The 26,975-nt window shown below is 37.2% G+C and overlaps 1 protein-coding gene and 1 pseudogene across 3 annotated transcripts in view; both read left to right on the forward strand.

Annotated features, from left to right (window-relative positions):
• Window positions 1–26,975, forward strand: part of MCU (mitochondrial calcium uniporter) — a 212,592-nt gene that overhangs the window by 5,726 nt on the left and 179,891 nt on the right. The window lies entirely within an intron of this gene.
• Window positions 1–26,975, forward strand: part of LOC111183501 (ATP-dependent RNA helicase DDX50-like) — a 95,134-nt pseudogene that overhangs the window by 5,528 nt on the left and 62,631 nt on the right.

Here is a 26,975-nt window from a genome sequence, read left to right on the forward strand (position 1 = left end):
GGTTGTTAGGAAGATTTAAACTAGATAAGCTGAAAACATATTACACAATGCTGGAGCGATAGAAGGAAGTCAAGGCACCATTATGACTCAGATGAGAAATCAGAAACAAGAGGAAATGGTGTTGCAGGTGACCTGGATGCTCCCAAACCCAAAAAAAGCTAAAATGAGAGAGAAGCTAAATGGTGACAGCAAGGAAGGATGTCATAGACTTTCAGATGAATTTTCTAAATCTCATAAGTCAAGAAGAAAAGATCTGTCAAATGCAGATACTGATGAATATGAAAAAAAAAAAGCGAGTGTCATCCTTAGATAGTTCTACTCAGAAATCAAGTGATAATAAACTAGAAGACACCCTAATACGAGAACAGAAAGAAGGAGCCTTCTCCAATTTCCCTATTTCTGAAGGGACTATAAAGCTTCTGAAAGGTCTAGGGGTAACATATCTCTTTCCTATTCAAGTTAAGACTTTTGGTCCTGTATATGAATGAAAAGACTTAATTGCTCAAGCACGGACAGGAACAGGAAAGACATTCTGTTTTGCCATCCCCTTGATTGAAAGACTCCAAAGAAATCAAGAGACAATTAAAAAAAGCCACTCACCAAAGGTACTTGTTTTGGCTCCTACAAGGGAACTGGCAAACCAAGTAGCCAAAGACTTCAAAGATATAACTAGGAAACTCAGTGTGGTGTGTTTTTATGGTGGAACATCATATCAAAACCAAATTAATCATTTTCAAAATGGTATTGGGACCCCTGCTTGTATCAAAGATCATCTGCAGAGCGGCCGATTAGATCTTTCTAAACTGCGCCATGTTGTGCTGGATGAAGTGGATCAAATGTTAGATTTAGGTTTTGCGGAACAAGTTGAAGATATTATCCACAAATCCTACAAAACTGATTCTGAAGACAATCCTCAGACTTTACATTTTTCTGCAACTTGCCCACAGTGGGTATACAAAGTTGCAAAAAAATACATGAAATCCAGATACGAACAGGTTGACCTTGTTGGGAAAATGACTCAAAAGGCTGCAACTACTGTGGAACATCTGACCATCCAGTGCCATTAATCTCAGAGGCCAGCAGTTATTGGAGATGTCCTTCAAGTCTACAGTGGGTCTGAAGGGAGGGCTATTATCTTCTGTGAGACCAAAAAGAATGTAACTGATATGGCCATGAATCCACACATAAAACAGAATGCCCAGTGTTTACATGGCGACATCGCACAGTCACAAAGAGAAATTACACTGAAAGGCTTCAGAGAGGGTAGTTTTGGTGGCAGCCAATGTTGCTGCCCGTGGTTTGGACATTCCAGAGGTTGACCTGGTTATTCAGAGTTTACCTCCACAGGATGTTGAGTCCTATATTCATCTCTCTGGATGCACAGATAGAGCTGGCTGGACAGGGATTTGCATATGTTTTTATCAACCAAGAGAAAGAGGTCAACTAAGATATGTGGAACAAAAAGCAGGAATTACTTTTAAATGTGTAGGTGTTCCTTCTACAATGGATTTAGTCAAATCTAAAAGCATGGATGCCATCAAGTCTCTGGCTTGCATTTCTTATGCTGCTGTTGATTTTTTCTGACCATCAGCTCAGAGACTGATAGAAGAGAAAGGGGCAGTGGATGCATTGGCTGTAGCATTAGCCCACATCTCTGGCGCATCAAGTTTTGAACCACGTTCTTTGATCACCTCTGATAAGGGGGTTGTGACCATGATTGTGGAAGCCCAGAAGAAATACAGGATGTTAGCTGTGCTTGGAAAGAACTTAACAGAAAGTTGAGTAGTAATGCTGTGTCCCAAATTACCAGAATGTGCCTCCTAAAAGGAAATATGGGCATTTGCTTTGATATTCCCACAACTGAGAATGGTTACAGGCAGAGTGGCATGATTCAGACTGGGTACTCTCAGTGCCAGCCAAGTTGCCTGAAATTGAAGAATATTATGATGGAAACACATCTTCTAATTCCAGACAGAGGAGTGGCTGGTCAAGTGGCTGGTCAGGTGGTCGATCTGGTAGACAGAGTCGACAGGGGAGTCGGTCAGGAAGTCGACAAGATGGTAGAAGACGAAGTGAGAACAGAAATTGATCGAGAAGCGGGGGCCACAAACAGAGTTTTGACTGAGATAGTTAATCTACCAGTGTGAGCTTGCCTATTTCTGCCTAATCATGTACATTATCCACCAAAAATTAGGTCATTGTAGTTGAGGTCTGTGTCTGCTGTTTGCAAAGAAGTTGGTTGTATTTTTTTTAAGTATTTCGCAAGAATGGTTGTAAACAAATCTACTTATCCAGTTATACCTTTGAATAAAAAAACCTCCTTAAAAAAAAAAACAAAACGTGGGCTTCCCTGGTGGCGCAGTGGTTGAGAGTCCGCCTGCCGATGCAGGGGACACGGGTTCGTGCCCTGGTCTGGGAAGATCCCATATGCCGTGGAGCGGCTGGGCCCATGAGCCATGGCCGCTGAGCCTATGCATCCGGAGCCTGTGCTCCGCAACGGGAGAGGCCACAACAGTGAGAGGCCCGCGTACCACAAAAAAAAAAAAAAAAAAAAGTGAATTGGGGTCAGATTCTTCCAGTAAAACCCTAAAGTCAAACTGAATCTTGAATAGTTACTCCCTGATTTAGATCAAGCTTGAGGACATCTGATAAAAAATTGACCTCTGCAGCTGAACACAGAAGGGAAACAATCTGTTTATTTATTTCACTGCACTTTGCTTGCATTGAGACAGCCTGTGTAAAAATGAAAGTTGACTTCAAGCAAAGTAATTTTAATAAGTTTAGTGAATTCTTGACTCATAAACCGTGTACAGGCTTCATTTTTTTTATTGATAAAAGCATAACTTGGTAAATTATATCATCGACTGGGTCTAATAGCATACTAAAACTGAACTTTTTCTAATACAGTTCTGGAATAATTGGATAATATGACATTGCATTTTGACATCTCTCTTAAAAATAAGAGGCTTTTCCAAAAGTTCTTTAATGACATTAATAATATTTATTAATCCAAAAGAGTGAGGTCTTTACCTTTTATGCTTCGTTACTAAAGTTTTCAGTTTTTACATTTTTTTAATTTATTGTCCACTTTATTTTGGGGCCAGCACTTGTAATAGTCACCAGAAAATTGTTGAGCAGAGCCCATTGGGTGTATGATGCTATCTAGAGGACAGTCTCAAATGTACAGTCCTGAGCCGTACTACCTTATAGGTTTCAATATTTTTTTTTTTTTTTTTTTGCGGTATGCGGGCCTCTCACTGTTGTGGCCTCTCCCGTTGCGGAGCACAGGCTCCGGACGCGCAGGCTCAGCGGCCATGGCTCACGGGCCCAGCCGCTCCGCGGCATGTGGGATCTTCCCGGACCGGGGCACGAACCCGCGTCCCCTGCATCGGCAGGCAGACTCTCAACCACTGCGCCACCAGGGAAGCCCAGGTTTCAAGATTTTTTAAATTCTTTTTTTGCCCTCTCAGACAGGCCCACTTTGTATAGTACTTCTTACTTACCTATAGTAAATGGTGTTACAGGATGTTTAAGAGTGTTAATGTCTGCTTTAAACTTTAGAGAAAGTTAATGCGACTGATAGTTTATAAAATAACAGGAGAGCAAATAGGTTAGCTGAACTACCTGACCTGTAAAGATAGAGGAGTAGATATGGAAGAAAGCATCTAAGAGCTAAAGGCACTGTGTTTCCATGTTTAATTCTCACCGTAACCCTATAAGAGGTATTATTGTGCTAGTTTGATATATTGTGCTAGTTTGAGGAAATTGAGGACGGGATAGGTTCATTTCTTCTTACGTGTCATAAACTGTTTTAATGATAGGGATGCAAAGATGGACAGATGTTTTGGAGCTGGGATTTAAGCCTACGTCTGGCTAGAATTAAAGCTGTACCATGCTGGTTGTCAGTGTGGGTCTTCCTTCCTTTTCAGCACCTGCTCCTTCAGTTTTATTACTTTCTCAAGCATCTGCTGCAGTTTTTTCCAAGACACCTCACCATCCCTCCCACTGACTACATTTCTTAAATCTCTTTCTCCACCCTCTCCCCCTCCACCAGGCATTAACTGATAAGAGTCTAAGGTATTACGCCTACCCCCCCCCACCCCCTCCAAATCTTTGAAATTTAGTTTAAGATTCTAAAAAGTCCCACCCAGTAAACCTGGTAATTACTGAGCATTGCTTCTATATCAAGCACTTTTATAACATTGTGTAGTATACTCCACAACAACCCTTCAGGCAAAATACCATCCCCATTGTACAGATGAGAAAATAAAGACCTAGAAAGGTTAATACCTAGAGTCATTCAGAATATATCTGTGGAACTCCTACTCTGTGAGACACTGTGCTGGTAAGGAGAGATGTTCCTGTTGTGGTTCTAAGAGTTCACAGTCTGGCCAGGAGACAAGACTATAAACAAGATTGTAACTGGCTGTGCTTTTTTTTTTTTCCCTATGGAGGTCAGTGGGAGCACTTAGACTTACCCGAGGATGTTGGGGAAGGCTTCACTGGTGAGGCCTTGCTTGAGCTGAAATATGAGGAAATATAATGTGTGGGGGACTGAAAAGGTTGGTTCATATTCCAGGCAGCACTAGTATCTAACATGACAATATGAGGGAGTATGATGTATTTGAGAAACAGCCAGTAATTTGTTACAACTGGATATGAGCAAGAATAGCTGAAGATTATTAGGCTGGACAGTAGCAGTGATACCAATAATAATTAATATTTATGAAGTGCACCATGTGCCAAGCACTGTACACAGCCTCACTTAATTCTTGTGACACCCTGTGAGTAGGTATTGTTATTATCCTCATTTTACAGATAGTGAAACTGAGTTGCATCAGATTGGTTAAGTGATTTGCCCAGACAGTCAGTTAGTGACACATAGCTAGTAAATGACTTGCCTAGGATAACACAGCTAGCGAATGGCATACCCAGCATATAAAACCAAGTAGTCTGGCTACAGAGCCTGTCTCTTCACCACTTGCTGTGGTGAGGGGTCAGATTGTGAAAGGACTTGTGAAGGAGCTGACATTTTATGATGTAGTTCAGTGGTTTTTTAAAAAACTCAACCCACAGTAGAAATACCTTTTATGTTATGATTGAGCACATGCATGTGTGCATAAAACTAGGAAAAGTCTCATGAAACAATATTTTTACTATGTATGCATAGTTTCTGTTCTCTTTTCTTAAGGAAATTCTGGTTGGGACTCATTTAAATTGATTCTACAATTTAAGCCACAGTTTGGAAAATTACTACTTGTCAGTAGGTGAGCATTGGAAGAATTTCAAGTAAGGGAATCACATGGTTATGTTTGTGCTTTTAGGTAGGTCACACTGGCAGCAGTGTGAAGGCTTAATTGGAGAGGATGGGACTGGAAAGACAGACACCAGTAAGGAACATCTTAATGGACCAGGCAAAAGATGTCTGAACTAGGACAGCAGCCTTGACGATGGAGAAAAGAGAATAGAGAGAAGGGAGATATAGGAAGTAGAGTTGATAGTCCACAACTAATCGTCAAGTTCTATCACTCATCTACTAAGTACTAGGTAGAAAGACGGTTCAATTCAAGACCTGTGTTACTGTGTTACTCAGGTACTGAAATTTTATTTCTTGACCTTTTTTGTGTGTTCCTTTTTATCATCGTGTGAAATATGCTTCTTTGTTGTCTTTTCTACACCTCTGCTTTTTTTTTGTTGTTTTTTTTGTTTGTTTTTTTGCGGTACGTGAGCCTCTCACCGTTGTGGCGTCTCCCGTTGCGGAGCACAGGCTCCGGACGCGCATGGCTCACGGGACCAGCCACTCCGCGGCATGTGGGATCTTCCCGGACCGGGGCACGAACCCATGTCCCCTGCATTGGCAGGTGGACTCTCAACCACTGTGCCACCAGAGAAGCCCCTGCTTTTGTATTTAAAAAAAATCTGGTTTAATTATTTTTAAATGATTTAAAAATTTATATATAAAATCAGACATCCACCTTATCCCCTTATTTCTGCCTCCCCCTGCCCCCACCTCATACTATCAGAATCTGGAAGATTTGCATAGCAGTATGAAAAAGTTCACATAGCATGATGAGCACTCAGCAAATCTTTGCTGAAAGAATGTGTCCTGTGTATTATACTCTCCCAAAGCAGAAACTCTTAACATTATGTTCATTAACTAGAGGAATACTTTTGAGTAATTTTCTTGAACTCTGTCCTCTCTAACTTTCCATTTTTGTAATATTTGACTCCATTTAGGGAATAGTAAGCATTGTATGTGTGATGATCTTACTTTTTAAAAAACAAACAAAATAAACAACATAACTAGCCATTCCTAAGCATGAAATCTTAGTAAAATTTTAGCAGTTTTTCTTCCCATATTATAAATGTAGATATACAAGATTCCTACCGCTTCTGCCACTCTAGTTTCTCAAGAGCATTATTATATATATATAAAATTGAGAACAAGTTATTTGGAGTGATTCTCTAACATTTTAATTGACTGGACCTTACTGGATTGCTGTTTTTAGAGAGCACATATTCTTTGGTCTTCTAGGTATTATAATACAAAGGTAAGTATTTGCTTGATAATTATAACAGTTTTTTAGAGACATTACAGTATCTGCTCTACCAGAGGAGATTGTATTTGAGATGTAGTTGATGAACCTTTTGAAATATTATGGGAGCAAAGAATAGCTGTACCATCACAGAATCTTTTAATAGTTTTCTGAGAGTTAAATAAATGAAAAGATGGAAGTGGTAGGAGAGAGAGAGAGAGTGTGTGTGTGTGTGTGTGTGTGTGTGTTTCGCAGTCACCAAAATAAAGAGTAAGTAATTGAAGAGAATTAGGTGCCATGTGGTATAATAGTTAGGGGTCTGGGTTCTGCTCCTTTCTCTTCCATTAACTTGCTGTTTGACCTTGGACAAGTGATGTAACCTCTTTGATCCTATTATTTTTGTTGATTAAATAAGGATGCTTGATTAGGTGAGCCTAAAGGGCTTCTTTAATTCTAAGTTATGTATCATTTTTATATAACACTTGACAAGTAACTTTTATGTTGTTTCATTGGGTAGCTTGTATAAAATCATAAACAGACGGACATATATTTGCTTATTCTCACAAGGGCCAAGGGCTTGAAGTGAAGAAAAAGAGCCTTCCAATTCCTTTTCAGGACAGTTTGCATAATTACTTTCTGACATCTTGGTGAACAATTTACCCTGCATTCCTCATAATTCATCAAGCCTTTATTCCCATCTTTCTCTTTTTTCTTCTTTTTCCAGTTCAAACTGCTGAGGGAGTTGGGGAAGAGGTAGAGATGTGGTGGGGAATTCAGAGAGTTGGAGAGAGAGGAGGAGGAAAAAAGCAGTTAATGCTGGAGTGTTTGAGGGGAGACAGGACTGTGCTAATAATTTAATTCGGAGTTGTGGCCTGCCAGCTTGAAACAGAAAATGTTTCTTTGTATTTATACTACAGGAATCCCCAGTGGGAAAATCTTAAGTGATTAATTGCTGGTAGCAGTCTGTTCTCCCAAACTCTGTGAACTGAGTCTAATACAGTGTCATGAATGTAGACATTCAGTCAGTGTTGGACAAATGAGAGTCCAACACTGGGTTAAAAAGTCCTAGGGACCATTGTCTAAATCCTTCAACCTGGTGAATAATGCAGGTGTGTATCATCTTGTTCTCTGCCTAGATTCTGCAGTAATGGGAATCATAGAACTATGAAGAAGGAATTACTTTTCTTTGATTCAGGCAGCAGCTAATAATCTTAAAAGAGTGCACAGATTGTGCTGAAACAGGCATGGCTGTATAAAACGCTAAGTAAAAATAGTAATGGAAAAAGATTGTAGTGCTGTTACGCTATAGGTAATTTAAGAAATTGACACAATGACAACTACCTGGCAGGTATTTGGAGCAAGTGAGGGAGAAGAGAGAAGAGTGAAGGGCTGGGCACTGCCGAAGAGAGAAAGGAACTATTTAAACAAGGTCTGCCAACTCTAGATTCCCTACAGATATATATTTCCAAAGATGACAGATTTTTGGAGGTGTTTATTTTGGAGCTAATCTTCTGTTTTTCCATTCTACCCCTACTGTATCCTGTATCTTGTACTGCCAGAATTCTGCTAGCTGCTGTGAAGCAGGGCTGTGGCAAGTGGCCAAGTGTGATTTAAAACCTCTTTTTCATTTTAAAACAGAGTATAGATATCAGAATACTTTAAAGAAGTATTTAAAGATAGATTGAATGGAGTGGAAAAAATAGTAAAAACCTAATAAGAAAATTGAAAGTTTTCGATTTGGTTTTGATGGAATAATAACATTTCTTTTGTAAACAGAATACCAGCTTATGTCTATCTCTGTCAGTTTCTCTTTCTTACCTCGCTTTCCCTGATCTTTGAGTGCTGGGGATAGAAGCTGCTGAGCAGACAGGAAAAATGAGTTTTCTGACCAGAAAGAGGTAGTAGTGATTTTTTGTTTGTTTGTTTGTTTTTGAGGGGATCCCAAGGGTATATGCTGTGTGAGTGTCTCATCTATATGCATGTTAATAATTGGGTTTTGTTTCCTTATTTTGTTCTCATTTTAACCCCAAAGAAAATGAAGTTTATTTTTTCCATTTCTAGCTCTGACTTAAGCTTCAAAACAAAATGTTGTTCCTGCATAGTTGAGATGATAGAACAGAATTGTAGTATACCATATTACAGAATTTTGGAATATTCATTTATTACAAGGAGAATTGAACTCCAGTCAGTACTTTCTTTAATTTTAATATCTCAGACTGCATTAGTTGATTCAGAATCAACTACTAATAGAGTTCATAGCTTGGCCAAGTGCCACAAAGTCTGGTGATCTTTAGATACATAATGGCTCTCTTTTTAATGATTGCTAGAGCTTTTAGCAGTAAAAGGGGGAAAATGAAAGGGAACTATGTGTAATAGCTTTCTTGCCTAAAACGAGTATTCTTGGTAAGATTAAAAGTAGAGACAAGCTGAGGCTCTGCCTTATGGATCCGAGGTCACATCACAGCCAGCATCAGAAAGTAGCAGCCCTAATAGAAGAAAAGACAGAAAGTAACTACTGAGGAGCAGGCTCTCAGAGAAGCTCACTTGGAAAGGCCATACCAACATAGAGGGTTGTTGTTTTTTGGGGGTGGGGATGGGGAAGGTGGATGTCCTTCATAAGGAAACTATGTTGTGTTCAGTCAAACATATAAGGGGAAAGTATTCTTTTTAAATTATGAAGTATGTAATATCTATAAAAACAAGTAGAATAATGTATTTTCTTTAGCTTGAGAAATTAAACAATACAACTATAATTGCTACCCCAAGTTTCCTTCCTTAATCCTATTTCCTCTCCCGTTTTCCCAAAAGTAACATTCTCTCCAGTTCGGTGTTTCCTGTGCATGTGTTTATGCCATATATATCTCATACAATATTGTAAACATGTTTTAAACCTTATTTAGATGATATTATACTGTATAATATCCTTATGCAATTTGTTCTTTTTTGCTTAATACTTTAATTATGTAGTTGATACCTGTGGTTCTGATTCATTCATTTTTAACTATGTGATATTTCTTTCTCTATTGCACATATTTAACTATTCTCCTGTTGACTGAAAGCCTTTTTAGCTGAATATTTTAGGGGGACAGGAAAGAGAAATATGTTATGTCATTTTAAAAGTTAGATTAGGAATGTTGTTTCGACTTTCAAAAAAGCCAGTTTCCTCTTTTGGTGTGGAATGTCCTCATTTATCGTTTTCCTGGGAAAACCCTTTATACTTCCTGAGAGAAGGCGGAGAAGAGTAATGTTTCATTACACAGATGAACGTGTCTTGTACAAAATGCAGAACAGCATCTGCTATATTACAGTGAGCTCATGAGGGACTGAGCTGCAGCAAAAGCTTGGTTAGTTCTATTAAAATTCTCAGATTTTTCAAGCGCAGAGAAGCTGTGAATGAAAACTTGTTGGTATTTATTCATTGTTTCTTTTCTGTGTTTGGAATAATTTGCAATTTGGAACTACCTGCTTTATTTTGTAAAAGGATATGTCACTTATATATGGTTAAAAACACAACTGTTCTTGGATTGTGTCATGGTTTTGATGGAGTGAAGGAAAAACAAGGTGTGGGTCTGAGGGGAAGTACTTCTTTTTGAGGAAGGTAGTTGGTGTGAAATAAGTATTTGTTTTAGTAATAAATCATATATATATATATATATATATATATATATGGCAGTGTATATTCTTTCTTTGTAGTCATTGATTTAAAAGATCTCTGATAAATATTTTTTCTTCCCAGTTTCATGCTGTCTTTTATTTGCAATATCTTTGATATGGTTTGAACAATTTTGCAGAATACACAATACAGAACTTCCTTCAGGTTTCCCTCCAAATGATTTGCCATAATGCATTAACCAGAAATGCTGATGCAGTGAGGGAAACACTAATAAATGGGATGCTTTCCAGGGACTGTAGCTAAGGCAAAGCAAACACAAGCCAAAACTAAGAAGAAAACATTAGTTAGGCACCCAAGATGTAGTCTGGTCAGATATGCTATTAACAGTAAATATCCCATTCTAATTAAATTAATTGAGGCCTGGGCAATTTGGATCACCAGACTATTAAAAAAGTGACCCAACTTTAAGCATATTAGAATTAAGGGCTAGTGCAAGAATAGTCTTTCGGCTATAATTTATTTAGAATGAAAACTTAAATTATTTGCTTTTTCTTACTGGATGGATTCTGATGCCTCAAGAATGATTCAACTCAACTGTCTGTTTTTTCCATTGTGGTTCTGATGGAAAGGGTGCTGAATGGACCTGCAAGTAAAAGAAGAGTTTTTGTTTGTTTTGTTTTGGTAGGAATAATTAGATGGAAAGAGGAGAGAGGGTATTGCTAATTAAGAATGATTTTTGTTTTTTCACTATTGCTATTTTTCTTGCAAATCACACTAATTTTTTTTTTTTTACATCTTTATTGGAGTATAATTGCTTTACAATGGTGTGTATGCTGCTTTATAACAAAGTGAATCAGTTATACATATACATATGTTCCCATCTCTCTTCCCTCTTGCGTCTCCCCTCCCTCCCACCCTCCCTATCCCACCCCCTCCAGGCGGTCACAAAGCACCGAGCTGGAGCTGATCTCCCTGTGCTATGCGGCTGCTTCCCACTAGCTATCTACCTTACGTTTGGTAGTGTATATATGTCCATGCCTCTCTCTCGCTTTGTCACAGCTTACCCTTCCCCCTCCCCATATCCTCAAGTCCATTCTCTAGTAGGTCTGTGTCTTTATTCCTGTCTTACCCCTAGGTTCTTCATGACCTTTTTTTTTCTTAAATTCCATATATATGTGTTAGCATACGGTATTTGGCTTTCTCTTTCTGACTTACTTCACTCTGTATGACAGACTCTAGGTCTATCCACCTCATTACAAATAGCTCAATTTCGTTTCTTTTTATGGCTGAGTAGTAATATTCCATTGTATATATGTGCCACATCTTCTTTATCCATTCATCCGATGATGGACACTTAGGTTGTTTCCGTCTCCTGGCTATTGTAAATAGAGCTGCAATGAACATTTTGGTACATGACTCTTTTTGAATTATGGTTTTCTCAGGGTATATGCCCAGTAGTGGGATTGCTGGGTCATATGGTAGTTCTATTTGTAGTTTTTTTTTTTTTTTAATATTTGTAGTTTTTTAAGGAACCTCCATACTGTTCTCCATAGTGGCTGTACCAATGCACATTCCCACCAGCAGTGCAGGAGTGTTCCCTTTTCTCCACACCCTCTCTAGCATTTATTGTTTCTAGATTTTTTGATGATGGCCATTCTGACCGGTGTGAGATGATATCTCATTGTAGTTTTGATTTGCATTTCTCTAATGATTAATGATGTTGAGCATTCTTTCATGTGTTTGTTGGCAGTCTGTATATCTTCTTTGGAGAAATGTCTGTTTAGGTCTTCTGCCCATTTTTGGATTGGGTTGTTTGTTTTTTTGTTATTGAGCTGCATGTGCTGCTTGTAAATTTTGGAGATTAATCCTTTGTCAGTTGCTTCATTTGCAAATATTTTCTCCCATTCTGAGGGTTGTCTTTTGGTCTTGTTTATGGTTTCCTTTGCTGTGCAAAAGCTTTTCAGTTTCATTAGGTCCCATTTGTTTATTTTTGTTTTTATTTCCATTTCTCTAGGAGGTGGGTCAAAAAGGATCTTGCTGTGATTTATGTCATAGAGTGTTCTGCCTATGTTTTCCTCTAAGAGTTTGATAGTTTCTGGCCTTACATTTAGTTCTTTAATCCATTTTGAGCTTATTTTTGTGTATGATGTTAGGGAGTGATCTAATCTCATACTTTTACATGTACCTGTCCAGTTTTCTCAGCATCACTTATTGAAGAGGTTGTCCTTTTCTCCACTGTACATTCCTGCCTCCTTTATCAAAGATTAGGTGACCATATGTGCGAATCACACTAATTTTTTTCCACAAATTATTTCACCCATAAATAGTGTAGGTACGGAGAGAGGAGATAGGTATGTAAACAGGCTTTTAAAAATTGCTGTTCTTGTTTTTGAATGATCTCTGACTAATTGGCCAAGAGTCAAGCATGTTAAAACAGGACTCCTGGGCTTCCCTGGTGGCGCAGTGGTTGAGAGTTCGCCTGCCGATGCAGGGGACAGGAGTTCGTGCCCTGGTCCGGGAAGATCCCACATGCCGCGGAGCGGCTGGTCCCGTGAGCCATGGCCGCTGAGCCTGTGCGTCCAGAGTTGTATAGCTAGGCAAGTGAATTGGATTTTTTTTTTTTAACTGTACCAAGATTTCTAAGTTTTGTAAACTTGTTTCTGAAATTAATGAAAGTTGCTGAACGAACCTGGGTAGCCTGAGACTTCTATTGCCAGGGACCCCTTAAGTTTTTAAAAATATTTCTTATTTCTTCATAGTTTATCAGGGTTCTATCTGTTTTTCAAATGCTGGAAGGGTAGAGGTGGGGTGAAAAAAAAATTCCCCTTAATACTATTTCTAGAAGTATTGATTTATGAGTTGTTGCTTCAAATTCTCTGTTTTTATTTCTCTATGAGCCTACTATGTGGTTTTCTAAGATTTAATACTTTCTTTCCTTGAAGAAAAAAAGTATTATTTCAGAGTTTCTCATAACCAGTCTGGATTTATTCTAGGTTATAACTCATATTCTTTTAAAAGTGCCCTCTTGTCCTAAGGGTCACTTGTAATAACCAGCAGCTAAGAATGGCTTAAACAAGAGATTTTCAGACATTCTTTGAGAGATTTTCAGACTTTCTTTTCTTTTTCGGCATTATATGCTGAGGTACCCATGTCAGCAGGCTCAGGAAGGCCTTTACCTTTGACATTGACTTTACTTTTTTCTATTCTTTTAGGTTTTTCACTACCATTCCTACAGTGGTTGGCAAGATATCGTTTCCACCTCACTCTCCATGTACCATGCCAGTGACATCTTAGCTGCTAGAGTGTGGAGCTGGACTGTGGGAGTCAAGTAAGTGCCTTTTTTACTATTTGGCATGGTTTTTGCTTACTTTGCAAAGCCATGGAGAGGAACTCGAACTCCTTAAGATTAGCTTTTAAAAAGGCACTTGCTTGATCCTTGTGGGCCGGCTCTTTGCTCCAGCCTGCTATTGAGTACCTGGTAGCTAACATGATGCTGCATTTAGCAAGGTGACTTATCACAGAATGGAACATTTTTACTAAGGTAGACCCTAAGGGAGGATAGATCTGATCTTGGCTTGATTAGACCATTTATAGCGATGAGCACCCCCTGTCCCATCCCAGAATGAATCAGAGCTTCTACATTAGCACAAACAGTTAGTTACTCTGGCCTCCTGGAAATTTAACAGGTTATGGATGACCAAGCGTCTGCTGGTCTAAACCACTTGAGTTACGTGGAAACCGAACAGCTCTCCCAGGGAAGCCAATGACCTTGGCAATTTTCTGAATTTATTTAGCTTACTATAAGGAAGTAGTGACTTTTGGTGTTAATGAGGTTTGGGTTTCTGTATTTACTGCTACTGCTAAAGTTGCTAAAACCTGGTATTTTACTTTTGCAGGTCACCTTGTAAATTTTGCCTATGTAAATTAACACCCCCCCGTTATGTCATTAATAACCATGTAAGGGAGAGTGTTTTCCTGCTCTGTCTTAGGTATTGGTGATGTGACCTGTTCACGCAGGGGAAACTTGAACATTCTCAGGTATGTGAAGATCCTGATTCATAAGCATTTTCACCCTGCAAGCAAAGCGCAGTTTATTTCAGTGTGCACTCATGATGTAGTTTTACAAAATCAATCTTGCCAATTGATTTTCTTGCCCCTGATATTACAGAATAGGGATTGGCAAACTACAGCCGAGACAACTGCTTGTTTTTGTAAATAAAGTTTTATTGGAAGAGATACATTTGTCGTTTACATGTTGTCTATGACTGCTTTTGCACTACAGCAAAGAGTTGAGTTGCAACAGAGCCCATGTGGCCCACAAAGCCTAAGATACCTGACTCTTAAAGAAAAGTTTGATTCCTGCTATAAAAGAACCAAACTTCAAGTTGTATTTAGATATAAACTTGGTAGAACCACAGTTGAATTCATTAGGTAGCAGATTAGAGATAGAACTAAAGCTAGAAGCTAGGTCTCCTGCCTCGTTGCCCAGGGTTCCTTCTACTAGGCCGTGTACCATGTTAGGGCTACTTGTTTTCCCTGCTAGCTGTAAGGCACAGTCTTTTTCCTTTATTTTCCATGAAGTAAAAGCAAAGACTCAATGATTTAAACCACAAAGAAATGATATATTAGAGAGTTGACCTTACTTGGAGTTTAGATACTTTTATCATTTGACGATAACTGGGGAATTGCTTCTTAATGAATCACTAAGTGCTTATAGTGTATACTCAAAAAAGGTTAGGTTAGTTGGAATAAAAAGAAGTTTGAGCCTTAATAATAATTTTATAGCTAGGAACAAAACTAAAATTGGCACAGATAGAATGCTTCCTTCATGTAACTATGTGTCTAAGCTCACAGATAGCAGGATTGTATGTATGTGTGTGTGTATGTATGTCTGTATGGGTGTCTTTCAGCTCTCAGAGAGCATTTGGATTGCATTCTGAGAAGAGTTTAGCAGGTGTATTACAATCTGCAGATTACGTTACAGAGTTTTAAATGGAGTTTTAAAAATAAATTTTATTTTAAAACAGTTTTGGATTTACAGGAAAATGGCTAAGATTGTACACAGAATTCCCATATATGCCCCATCCCCATTTCCCCTATTATTAACATCTTACATTAGTATGGTACATTTGTTACAATTAATGAACCTATATATACATATTTTTGTAATGAACCAATATTGATACATTATTATTAACTAAAGTCCATGCTTTATTCAGATTCCCTTAGTCTTTGCATAATATTCTTTTTCTGTTCCGGGATTAAATGAATTTTTATTAGTGTGTTCACTGGTGTAGAAGGCATTTATATGACCACCTAAAGGTTAAACTAGTTTTGAAGTCTCTTTCAATTTCCAGGGGTGTGATTAAATGAGTACAGGCTTAACTACTGCAGAGTTCTGACTTGTAACATTTATATTCTGTAACTTGTCAGGAAGGTGGTTACTTTACCTTATTGGTAATAATGGCTTTTCAGTTGTTGATCCTAAATTTTTAGCATCATCAATTCCAGAGAGGCTAAGACAGACTTGGTTACTTCTGTTATTGTCACATGCAGAATTGCTGGTGAAAATATTCAAAAGTAAATTGCTTTCTTTGGAAGCAGTGTGGGTCAACTGTCCTATTTCAGTATGTTTATCCTTCTGAAAGTAGTTTTTGAAGTCAGCACCTTCTGATGAATCATTTATCATTCAAATTTCTCTGTAAAGACCTTAAACTATTTTCTTCCTTAAGTTTATTAGTTATTTACCAAAGTTAAACACATGGATGTTCTGTGACTTAGCAGTTCCACTTCTAGATTTATATACAACAAAATTGTGTGCACATAGGCACCAGAAGAGATGGACAAAATGTTCATAGAGGGCCTAATTGTAGTAGTCCAAACTGGAATTTTCCTAATGCCTATCAACAGTAGAATGGGTAGATAAGTTTCTGGCATAATCACACAATGAATGTTAAACATTGGTCACAGTGAACAAGGAACAGCTATATATAATAATATGTGAATCTCACAAATATAATATTGAGCAAAAGAACCCAGACACTAAAGAGTGTCCATTTACATAAATTTCAAAAACAGGTAAAACTATCTGTGGTGTCAGGAGATTGAATACGCTTGTGGGAGATGGAGAAAGTGTTTGGATTGGGATATGAAGGGGCTTCATGAGGTGCTAGCAATGTTCTGTTTCTTGTTTTGAGTGCTGGTCACGTGGGTGTGTTCACTTTGTGAAAATTCACCAAGCTTATATATTTTTCTGTATTTATGTTATTCTTCAAAGAAAAAAGTGTACAAAAGTAATAGCAACTCTGAAAAACACACACAGAAAATTCACTGCTAACATTTGAGTGTTATATGGAGAAAAAAACTGAACAAATTAACCTTATATCCTAGAATATACGGTGTCTGAATTATAGGGTTATCAAAGTGTCATTGTGTTACTGGAGCTGTTATAGTCCTCTTTGTATAATGAGATGAATAAAGTAGGTGTTAATGGCTGCTCTTTATTGTAACAAGGTTTGGGGAATGCCTCAGAAAAGACATCTTTTCTATTTAGTCTGTATTAGAAAGAGAAACCAAGTCACAATGTCCATCAATTCTTTTTTTTTTAAACTTTTAAATTTAATTTTATTTATTTTTTATACAGCAGGTTCTTATTAGTTACCTATTTTATACATATTAGTATATACATGTCAATCCCAAGCTCCCAATTCACCCCACCCCCACCCCCACCACTTTCCCCCCTTGGTGTCCATATGTTTGTTCTCTACATCTGTGTCTCTATTTCTGCCTTGCAGAGCAGTTCATCTGTACCATTTTTCTAGGTTCCACATATAAGCGTTAATATAGGATATTTGTGTTTTTCTTTCTGACGTACTTCACTCTGTATAAGTCTCTAGATCCATCCATGTCTCTGCAAATGACCCAATTTCGTTCCGTTTTGTGGCTGAGTAATATTCCATTGTATGTATGTACCACTTCTTAATCCATTCATCTGTCAATGGTCATTTAGGTTGTTTCCATGACCTAGCTATTGTAAATAGTGCTGCAGTGCACATTGGGGTGCATGTGTCTTTTTGAATTATGGTTTTCTCTGGGTATATGCCCAGTAGTAGGATTGCTGGGTCATATGGTAGTTCTGTTTTTAGTTTTTTAAGGAACCTCCGCACTGTTCTCCATACTGGCTGTATCAATTTACATTCCTACCAACAGTACAAGAGGGTTCCCTTTTCTCCACACCCTCTCCAGCATTTGTTGTTTGTAGATTTTCTGATGATGCCTATTCTCACCGGTGTGAAGGGACAACTCATTGTAGTTTTGATTTGCATTTCTCTAATAATTAGTGATGTTGAGCAGCTTTTCACGTCCTTCTTGGCCATCTGTATGTCTTTGGAGAAATGTCTATTTAGGTCTTCTGCCCATTTTTTGATTGGGTTTTTTGTTTTATTAATATTGAGCTGAATGAGCTGTTTATATATTTTTGGAGATTAATCCTTTGTCCGTTGATTCGTTTGCAAATATTTTTTCCTATTCTGAGGGTTGTCTTTTCATCTTGTTTATGGTTTCCTTTGCTGTGCAAAAGCTTTTAAGTTTCATTAGGTCCCATTTGTTTATTTTTTATTTTATTTCCATTACTCTAGGAGGTGGATCAAAAAAGATCTTGCTGTGATTTATGTCATAGAGTGTTCTGCCTATGTTTTCCTCTAAGAATTTCATAGTGTCCGGTCTTACATTTAGCTCTCTAATCTATTTTGAGTTTAATTTTGTGTATGGTGTTAGCGAGTGTCCTAATTTCATTCTTTTACATGTAGCTGTCCAGTTTTCCCAGCACCACTTATTGGAGAGACTGTCTTTTCTCCATGTATATCCTTGCCTCCTTTGTCATAGATTAGTTGACCATAGGTGCGTGGGTTTATCTCTGGGCTTTCTATCCTGTTCCATTGATCTGTATTTCTGTTTTTGTGCCAGTACCATATTGTCTTGATTACTGTAGCTTTGCAGTAGAGTCTGAAGTCAGGGAGTCTGATTCCTCCAGCTCTGTTTTTTTTCCCCCAAGACTGCTTTGGCTATTTGGGGTCTTTTTTGTCTCCATACAAATTTTAAGATTTTTTCTTTTAGTTCTGTAAAAAATGCCACTGGTAATTTGCTAGGGATTGCATTGAATCTGTAGATTGCTTTGGATAGTATAGTCATTTTCACATTATCGATTCTTCCAATCCAAGAACATGGTATATCTCTCCGTCTGTGTCATCTTTGATTTCTTTCATCAGTGTCTTATAGTTTTCTGAGTACAAGTCTTTTACCTCCTTAGGTAGGTTTATTCCTAGGTATTTTATTCTTTTTTTTGCAATGGTAAATGGGACTGTGTCCTTAATTTCTCTTTCTGATATTTCATTATTAGTGTATAGGAATACAGGAGATTTGTGTGCATTAATTTTGTATCCTACAGCTTTACCAAATTCATTGATTAGCTCTAGTAGTTTTCTGGTGGCATCTTTAGGATTCTCTATGTATGGTATCATGTCATCTGCAAACAGTGACAGTTTTACTTCTTCTTTACCAGTTTGTATTCTTTTTATTTCTTATTCTTCTCTGATTGCTGTGGCTAGGACTTCTAAAACTATGTTGAATAATAGTGGCGAGAGTGGACATCCTTGTGTTGTTCTTGATCTTAGAGGAAATGCTTTCAGTTTTTCACCTTTGAGAATGATGTTTGCTGTGGGTTTGTCTTATATGGCCTTTATTATGTTGAGGTAGGTTCCCTCTATGCCCACTTTCTGGAGAGTTTTTATCATAAATGGGTGTTGAATTTTGTCAAAAATATTTCTGCATCTATTGAGATGATCATATGGTTTTTATTCTTCAGTTTGTTAATATGGTGTATCAGATTGATTGATTTGCATATATTGAAGAATCCTTGCATCCCTGGGATAAATCCCACTTGATCATGGTGTAGGATCCTTTTAATGTGTTGTTGGATTTTGTTTGCTAGTATTTTGCTGAGGATTTTTGCATCTATATTCATCAGTGATATTGGCCTGTAGTTTTTTCTTTTTGTGACATCTTTGTCTGGTTTTGGTATCAGGGTGATGGTGGCCTCATAGAATGAGTTTGGGAGTGTTCCTTCCTCTGCAATATTTTGGAAGAGTTTGAGAAGGATAGGTGTTAGCTCTTCTCTAAATGTTTGATGGAATTCACCTGTGAAGCCACCTGGTCCTGGACTTTGTTGGAATATTTTTAATCACAGTTTCAATTTCATTACTTGTGATTGGTCTGTTCATATTTTCTGTTTCTTCCTGGTTCAGTTTTGGAAGTTTATACCTTTCTAAGAATTTGTCCATTTCTTCCGGGTTGTCCATTTTATTGTCATAGAGTGGCTTGTAGTAGTCTCTTACGATGTTTTGGATTTCTGTGGTGTCGTAACTTCTCATTTTTCATTTCTAATTTTATTGATTTGAGGCTTTTCTCTCTTTTTCTTGATGAGTCTGGCTAAAGGTTTATCAATTTTGTTTTTCTTCTCAAAGAACCAGCATTTAGTTTTATTGATCTTGGCTATTGTTTTCTTTGTTTCTACTTCATTTATTTCTGGTCTGATCGTTATGATTTCTTTCCTTCTACTAACTTTGGGTTTTGTTTGTTCTTCTTTCTCTAGTTCCTTTAGGTGTAAATTTAGATTGTTTATTTGAGATTTTTCTTGTTTCTTGAGGTAGGATTGTATTGCTATAAACTTCCCTCTCAGAACTGTTTTTGCTGCATCCCATAGGTTTTGGATCATCATGGTTTTGTAGTAATTTGTCTCTAGGTATTTTTTGATTTCCTCTTTGATTTCTTCAGTGATCTCTTGGTTATTTAATAATGTATTGTTTATCCTCCATATGTTTGTGTTTTTTACGTTTTTTTCCCTGTAATTGATTTCTAATCTCATAGTGTTGTGGTTGGAAAAGATGCTTGATATGATTTCAGTTTTCTTAAATTTACCGAGGCTTGATTTGTGACCCAAGATGTGATCTATCCTGGAGAATGTTCCATGTGCACTTGAGAAGAAAGTGTAATCTGCTGTTTTTGGATGGAATGTCCTATAAATATCAATTAAATCTATCTGGTCTATTGTGTCATTTAAGGCTTGTGTTTCCTTATTAATTTTCTGTCTGGATGATCTGTCCATTGGTGTAAGTAAGGTGTTTAAGTCCCCTCTATTATTGTGTTACTGTCGGTTCCCTCTTTTATAGCTGTTAGAAGTTGCCTTATGTATTGAGATGCTCCTATGTTGGGTGCATATATATTTATAATTGCTATATCTTCTTGGATTGATCCCTTGATTATTATGTAGTCCTTGTCTTTTGTAACATTCTTTATTTTAAAGTCTATTTTATCTGATATGAGTATTGCTGCTCCAGCTTTCTTTTGCTTTCCATTGGCACAGAATGTCTTTTTCCATTCCCTCACCTTCAGTCTGTATGTGTCCCTAGGTCTGAAGTGGGTCTCTTGTAGACAGCATATATATGGTTCTTGTTTCTGTTTCCATTCAGCAAGCCTGTGTCTTTTGGTTGGAGCATTTAATCCATTCACATTTAAGGTAATTATCGATATGTATGTTCCTATGACCATTTTCTTAATTGTTTTGGGTTTGTTTTTGTAGGTCCTTTTCTTCTCTTGTGTTTCCCACTTAGAGAAGTTCCTTTAGCATTTGTTGTAAAGCTGGTTTGTTGGTGCTGAATTCTCTTAGCTTTTGCTTGCCTGTGAAGGTTTTAAGAAATTAAGGAAACACCCCCATTACCATTGCAACAAAAAGAATAAAATACCTAGGAATAAACCTGCCTAAGGAGACAAAAGACCTGTATGCAGAAAACTATAAGACACTGAGAATTTTAAAGAATAAACATTCTTTCCCCTTGAAAAAATTTCAGGAAAATTGAAAACAATAACAACAAAAACACCCCTGTGATGATCCTTCTGTTGTGTGTTACTGTGTGAACAGAATTGGTTACTGTCCTGACCACATTCTTATACACTCAGAAGTAACAGCCACAAATTACAATCAAGTTATTTAAAGCATCTTTAAAAGTCCATGTATTTGAGATGCTGTCTTCTGAAACCTTTCGCTATTTTAGTAAAGACTGTTAGGTTCCTCTATGGCTGTTGGAAAGCTTATCCTTCTGTCTGTAGATTTGGTAATCAAGAATGTTAAGAAATAAACTCAAAGTGGGGATGGAGAGAATGTACCTCAACATAATAAAGGCCATTTATGAGAAACCCACAGCCTGCGTCATACTCAATGGTGAAAAACTGAAAGCCTCCCCACTAAATTCAGGAACAAGACAAGGATGCCCACTCTCACTGCTTCTATTTAACATAGTATTGGAAGTCTGGGCACAACAGTCAGACAAGAGAAAGAAATAAAAGTTATCCAAATTGAGAGGAAGAGGTAAAACTGTCACTATTTGCAGATGACATGATACTCAATATAGAGAACCCGAAAATTTCCACACAGAAACTATTAGAACTAATAAATGATTTCAGCAAAGTAGCAGGAAAGAGAAAGTGAAAAAACCATTCCATTTAAAATTGCATCAAACGAAACAAAACAAAACAAAAAACTTAGGAATAAACTTAACCAAGGAGGTGAAAGGCCTATATGCTGAAAACTATAAAGCATTGATAAAGGGAATTGAAGATGATTCAAAGAAATGGAAAGATATTCAGTGCTCTTGGATTGGAAGAATTGACATTGTTAAAATGGCCATACTATCCAAAGCAATCTACAAATTTAATGCAATGTCTATCAAATTTCCCATGACATTTTTCACAGAACTAAAACAAATAATCCTAAAATTTATATGGAACCACAAAAGACCCAGAATTGCTAAAGCAATTCTGAGAAAAAAGAACAAACCTGGAGGTATAACCCTTCCAGAGTTCAGACTATACTACAGAGCTACAGTAATCAGAACAATGTGGTATTGACACAAAAACAGGCACAAAGATCAATGGAATAGAATAGAGATCCCAGAAATAAACCCACACATCTATGGTCAATTAATCTATAACAAAGGGGGAAGAATATACAATGGAGAAAAGACAAGTGGTGTTAGGAAAGCTGGACAGCTGTATGTAAAACAATGAAATTAGAACATTCCCTCACACAGTATACTTTGTAAATAAACTCAAAATGGTTTAAAGACCTAAATGTAAGACATGACACCATAAAACTGCTAGAAGAGAACATAGGCAAAACATTCTTTACCATAAATCATAGCAATATTTTCTTAGATCAACCTCCAAGGCAAAAGAAATAAAAGCAAAAATAAACAAATGGGACCTAATTAAACTTAAAAGCTTTTGCACAGCAAAGGAAACCATCAATAAAAGGAAAAGACAGCCTATGGAATGGGAGAAAATGTTTGCAAATGATGCGACCAACAAGGGGTTAATATCCAAAATATACAAACAGCTCATACAACTCAAAAGAGACAAACAACCCAATCAAAAAATGGACAGAAGACCTGAATAGACATTTTCCAAAGAAGACGTACAGATGGACAACAGGCACATGAAAAGATCCTCAACATTGCTAGTTGGAGAAATGCAAAGCAAAACCACACATACCAGTCAGGATGACTATCATCAAAAAATCTACAAATAATAAATGCTGGAGAAGATGTGGAGAAAAGGGAATGCTCAAACACTGTTGGTGGGAATGTAAATTGGTGCAGCCACTGTGGAAAACAGTATGGAGTCTCCTTACAAAACTGAAAATAGAACTACCATATGATCCAGCAATCCCACTCCTGGGCATATAAACAGAAAAAATGAAAACCATTTAAAAAGATATATGCACCCCAGTGTTCATAGCTGCACTGTTTACAATAGCCAAGACATAGAAGCAACCTAAGCATCCACTGACAGATGAACCAATAAAGATGTGATACACACACGTACATACACACACACACACACACACACGCACACACATCAATGTAATATTACTCTGCCATAGAAAAGAATGAAATAATGCCATTTGCAGCAACATGGGTGGATCTAGGGATTATCAGACTAAGGAAGTAAGTCAGACAGAGAAAGACAAATATATGATATCACTTAGATGAGGAATCTAAAAATATGATACAAAGGAACTTATTTACAAAACAGAAATAGACTCACAGACATAGAAAACAATTTATAGTTACCAAATGGGAGAGGCAGGAAGGGACAAATTAGGAGTATGGGATTAACAAATACAAACTACTGCACGTAAAATAGATAAGCAACAAGGATTTACTGTATAGCACAGGGAATTATACTCAATATCATGTAATAACCTATAATGGAATATAATCTACAAAAAAATCACTCTGCTGTACACCTGAAACTGACACAATATTGTAAATTGACTATATTAAAAAAAAAGAATATTAAGAAATAATCATCATATAGGGACTTCCCTGGTGGTGCAGTGGATAGGACTCTGCGCTCCCAATGCAGGGAGCTGGAGTTTGATCCCTGGTCAGGGAACTGGATCCCACATGCATGCCACAACTGGGAGTTTGCATGCCACAACTAAGGAGCCCACGTGCTGCAGCTAAGGCACCCGCCTGCCACAACTAAGACCCAGTGTAACCAAATAAATTTAAAAAAAAAAAAGAAAAAAAAGAAATAATCATCATATAAACTCTTTTAGAATTGCTATCTGGTGTTTTTATAGCTTGGGATTCTTTCATGTAGGTGTGTACTTGTACTAAAAAAAAATTAGTTCCCTCTGTTATACATTTGTTTCCAGTTTTTTTGCTATTATTTGCATTGCTATAGTAAATAACTTTGTGCAATCATCATTGCTCCTGTATGAGATTATAGAATGTGTTCCTAAAAGCAGAAGGGATGAGAATTACTGTTTGCTTACATCTTTGCCCCTGTAAAGTGTTACCAACTTTCGATAATAACACCAAACTGTGTCTAAATATACATTGGTACCTCAGTGTATATTTAATTTGCATCAAGTGACTGAAGTTGAACATCTGTTTTTTTTTTTTTTTAAAGATTGGTTTGACCTAGACCACTTTTAAAGGCTTTATTGAATTTGTTACAATATTGCTTCTGTTTTACATTTTGGTGTTTTGGCTGTGAGGCATGTGGGATCTTAGCTCCCTGACCAGAGATTGAACCTGCATCCCCTGTATTGGAAGGCAAAGTCTTAACCACTGGACTGCCAGGGAAGTTCCTGAACATCTATTTAAAGAACTGTATGTTTTTGGTTTTTTTTCTGTGCACCACGTATCCTATTTCTTAAGTCTTATAGTGATGTTGGTCTTTTTCTTTGTGATTTAACAGGAGCTCTTTGGTGAAAAAATGGTACCTTAATGTATATTTAATTTGCATTAAGTGAGTGAAGTTGAACATTATTTAAAGAACTGGGTTTTTTTGTTTCTCTGTGCCCCAGATCTCCAATTTATTAACTATTATAGTTATATTGGTCTTTTTCTTTGTGATTTAATAGGAGCTTCTTCTTTTTTTTTTTTTTTTTAACATTTAAATCCCTTAAGTCTGAATCTACACATTCAACTTCTAGGCACATTTTAAGGGCTGTATTTTGTATGAAAGTAGGGAGCTACCTGTAGTTGCTGAGTGAATAAAATATTAGTCCTTAAAATATCTGAAGACAATTATGTGCATGGAGGTTAGATTAGATTCATTCCTTCTCCTTATGGAGAAGCAAATTTCAGCTAAACACATGCAAGAATTTTCTTTGATTATGTCAGCTTTAACATTGAATGGGTATCCTTGGGACTAGATGGGTTCTTTATTAGATCTGTTACTGGAAAGGAGATACCAGCCCTTGTTCCTGTTCATTGCCCAAAATAGGCACTTAGTGTTGAATAAATGAATGTTTGGATGATCAGGAAGGTTAGATTAGCTGCTTTCTAAAAACCCTTCTTTTAAATTTCCATATTGTTTTTATTTTAAAGATACTAATTTCAATGTCTACATATATTTTTATATAACTATGAATGTATTTCTTTTCTCCTTTCTTGCCTAATTTCCTTTCTCTCTTTTTGTTCCATTTGCTCTAAGGTAACCATGAGTATTTATCCTTCCTTATTTTTCTTCGTACTTGAATCTTTATCCTATCTCTTTCTTGTCTACCTACCTATCCATACATACACACTCTCCTACATGCATATATGTAGTGTTTTTCATTTAACTTTGTTTTATAAAATTGGATCATATTATGCCTTCTTTTCTGTATCTTGTTTTTCTTGCTCAGTAATAATTAGTAGAACTTCCCCTAAGTCAACTAGTGTAGCTCTAAGTCATTCATTTAATGGGTGTATAAAATATGGCATTATATATGAGATTACTCCCTGGTGCAGCTGGTACCATTGTTTATTTAGTTAATTCCTTGCCTGTGAACATTTACTTTGTTTTCCATTTTTGTTGCTGTGAACATTGTAGTATTCATCTTTTGTGGCACATTTATTCGTTTTTTAAAAAATAAATTTATTTACTTATTTGTTTATTTATTTTTGACTGCGTTGGGTCTTCGTTGCTGCACATGGGCTTTCTCTAGTTGTGGCGAATGGGGGTTACTCTTCATTGTGGTGCACGGGCTTCTCATTGTGGTGGCTTCTCTTGTTGCGGAGCACAGGCTCTAGGTGTGTGAGCTTCAGTAGTTGTGGCACACGGGCTCAGTAGTTGTGGCTCGCAGGCTCTAGAGTGCAGGCTCAGTAGTTGTGACACACGGGCTTAGTTGTTCTGTGGCATGTGGAAACTTCCCGGACCAGGGCTCGAACCCGTGCTTGAACCCATGTGCCCTGCATTGGCAGGCGGATTCTTAACCACTGTGCCACCAGGGAAGTCCCACATTCAGGACTTTCCCACTCCTCAGCAATCAGGAGTGGGATTGCTGGTTTAAAAGATGTATACGTATGATATATGTATATTTAGTAATATTTAATGACTACTGTCAGATTGTTTTCTAAAACCAACTACATAAGAGAGTCTTTCTAAGGTCCCTGCTGATTCATGGAAGACCGTAAAATATAATTATGTAGCCTTTTTATAGTTGTTAGTTACAGGATTTGCTGGATTCTTAAAAGACTTTATCTGAAGAGTTATCCTTATAAAACCGATTGTCTTTCTGTGTTCTGGGTGGCTGTGTTGCTTTAATACAAAATAAAATTCCCTACTCAAAGCTCTAGTTCATGTACTTAGTACCAGTATAATAGTCTAATAGACTAGAGAGTAAATGGAATTGAGACAGTTTTTAAAATCTGACTTTGGGGATGAGGTTGGGAAATAAAGGCCATTTTGGTAATAGATTTTTATCTTTAAATTGGGTATTCGCTTGGTTACAGGAGGATTAATTAAAGAATCTCTTTCTTTGGTAGTCTCGCAGCTTGAACAGATAAATATAGAGCACCAATGTTCAGAAAGGGAATGCTGTAGAAAATGTGTGGGTAGCTGTTGTAGTTTTACACAGCTGATAACATCTAGAATAAAGAATAGATGAAAATGCTCATTGAGGATTAGTGTTCTTGAAACATCATCAAATATACCATTCCCCAAGCCTGGCATTCAGAGCCATTCATAATATTGCCTATCTTGCATATCTAGGATATTTTCCACCCAGCTCAACACACTTTTCCTTAATTCCATATTTCATGTTTGCCACACTCATTCCCAGTACTATTCATTTGTTCTCATCCTTTAGAAGTCATATATCTCCCCTTCTACACCCCTGTAGAAAGATGGATTACAGTCCATCGTGTCAGTACTCAAGTGCCAGCTCCTTCATGAAGCCTCTGACATCTCCAATCCACACTGATCCTTTTTAG

The sequence above is a fragment of the Delphinapterus leucas genome, chromosome 16 (assembly GCF_059928025.1).
Source record: "Delphinapterus leucas isolate spDelLeu-1000000601 "Yukka" chromosome 16, BTC_Dleu_Yukka2, whole genome shotgun sequence".
In the NCBI taxonomy this organism is placed as follows: domain Eukaryota; kingdom Metazoa; phylum Chordata; class Mammalia; order Artiodactyla; family Monodontidae; genus Delphinapterus; species Delphinapterus leucas.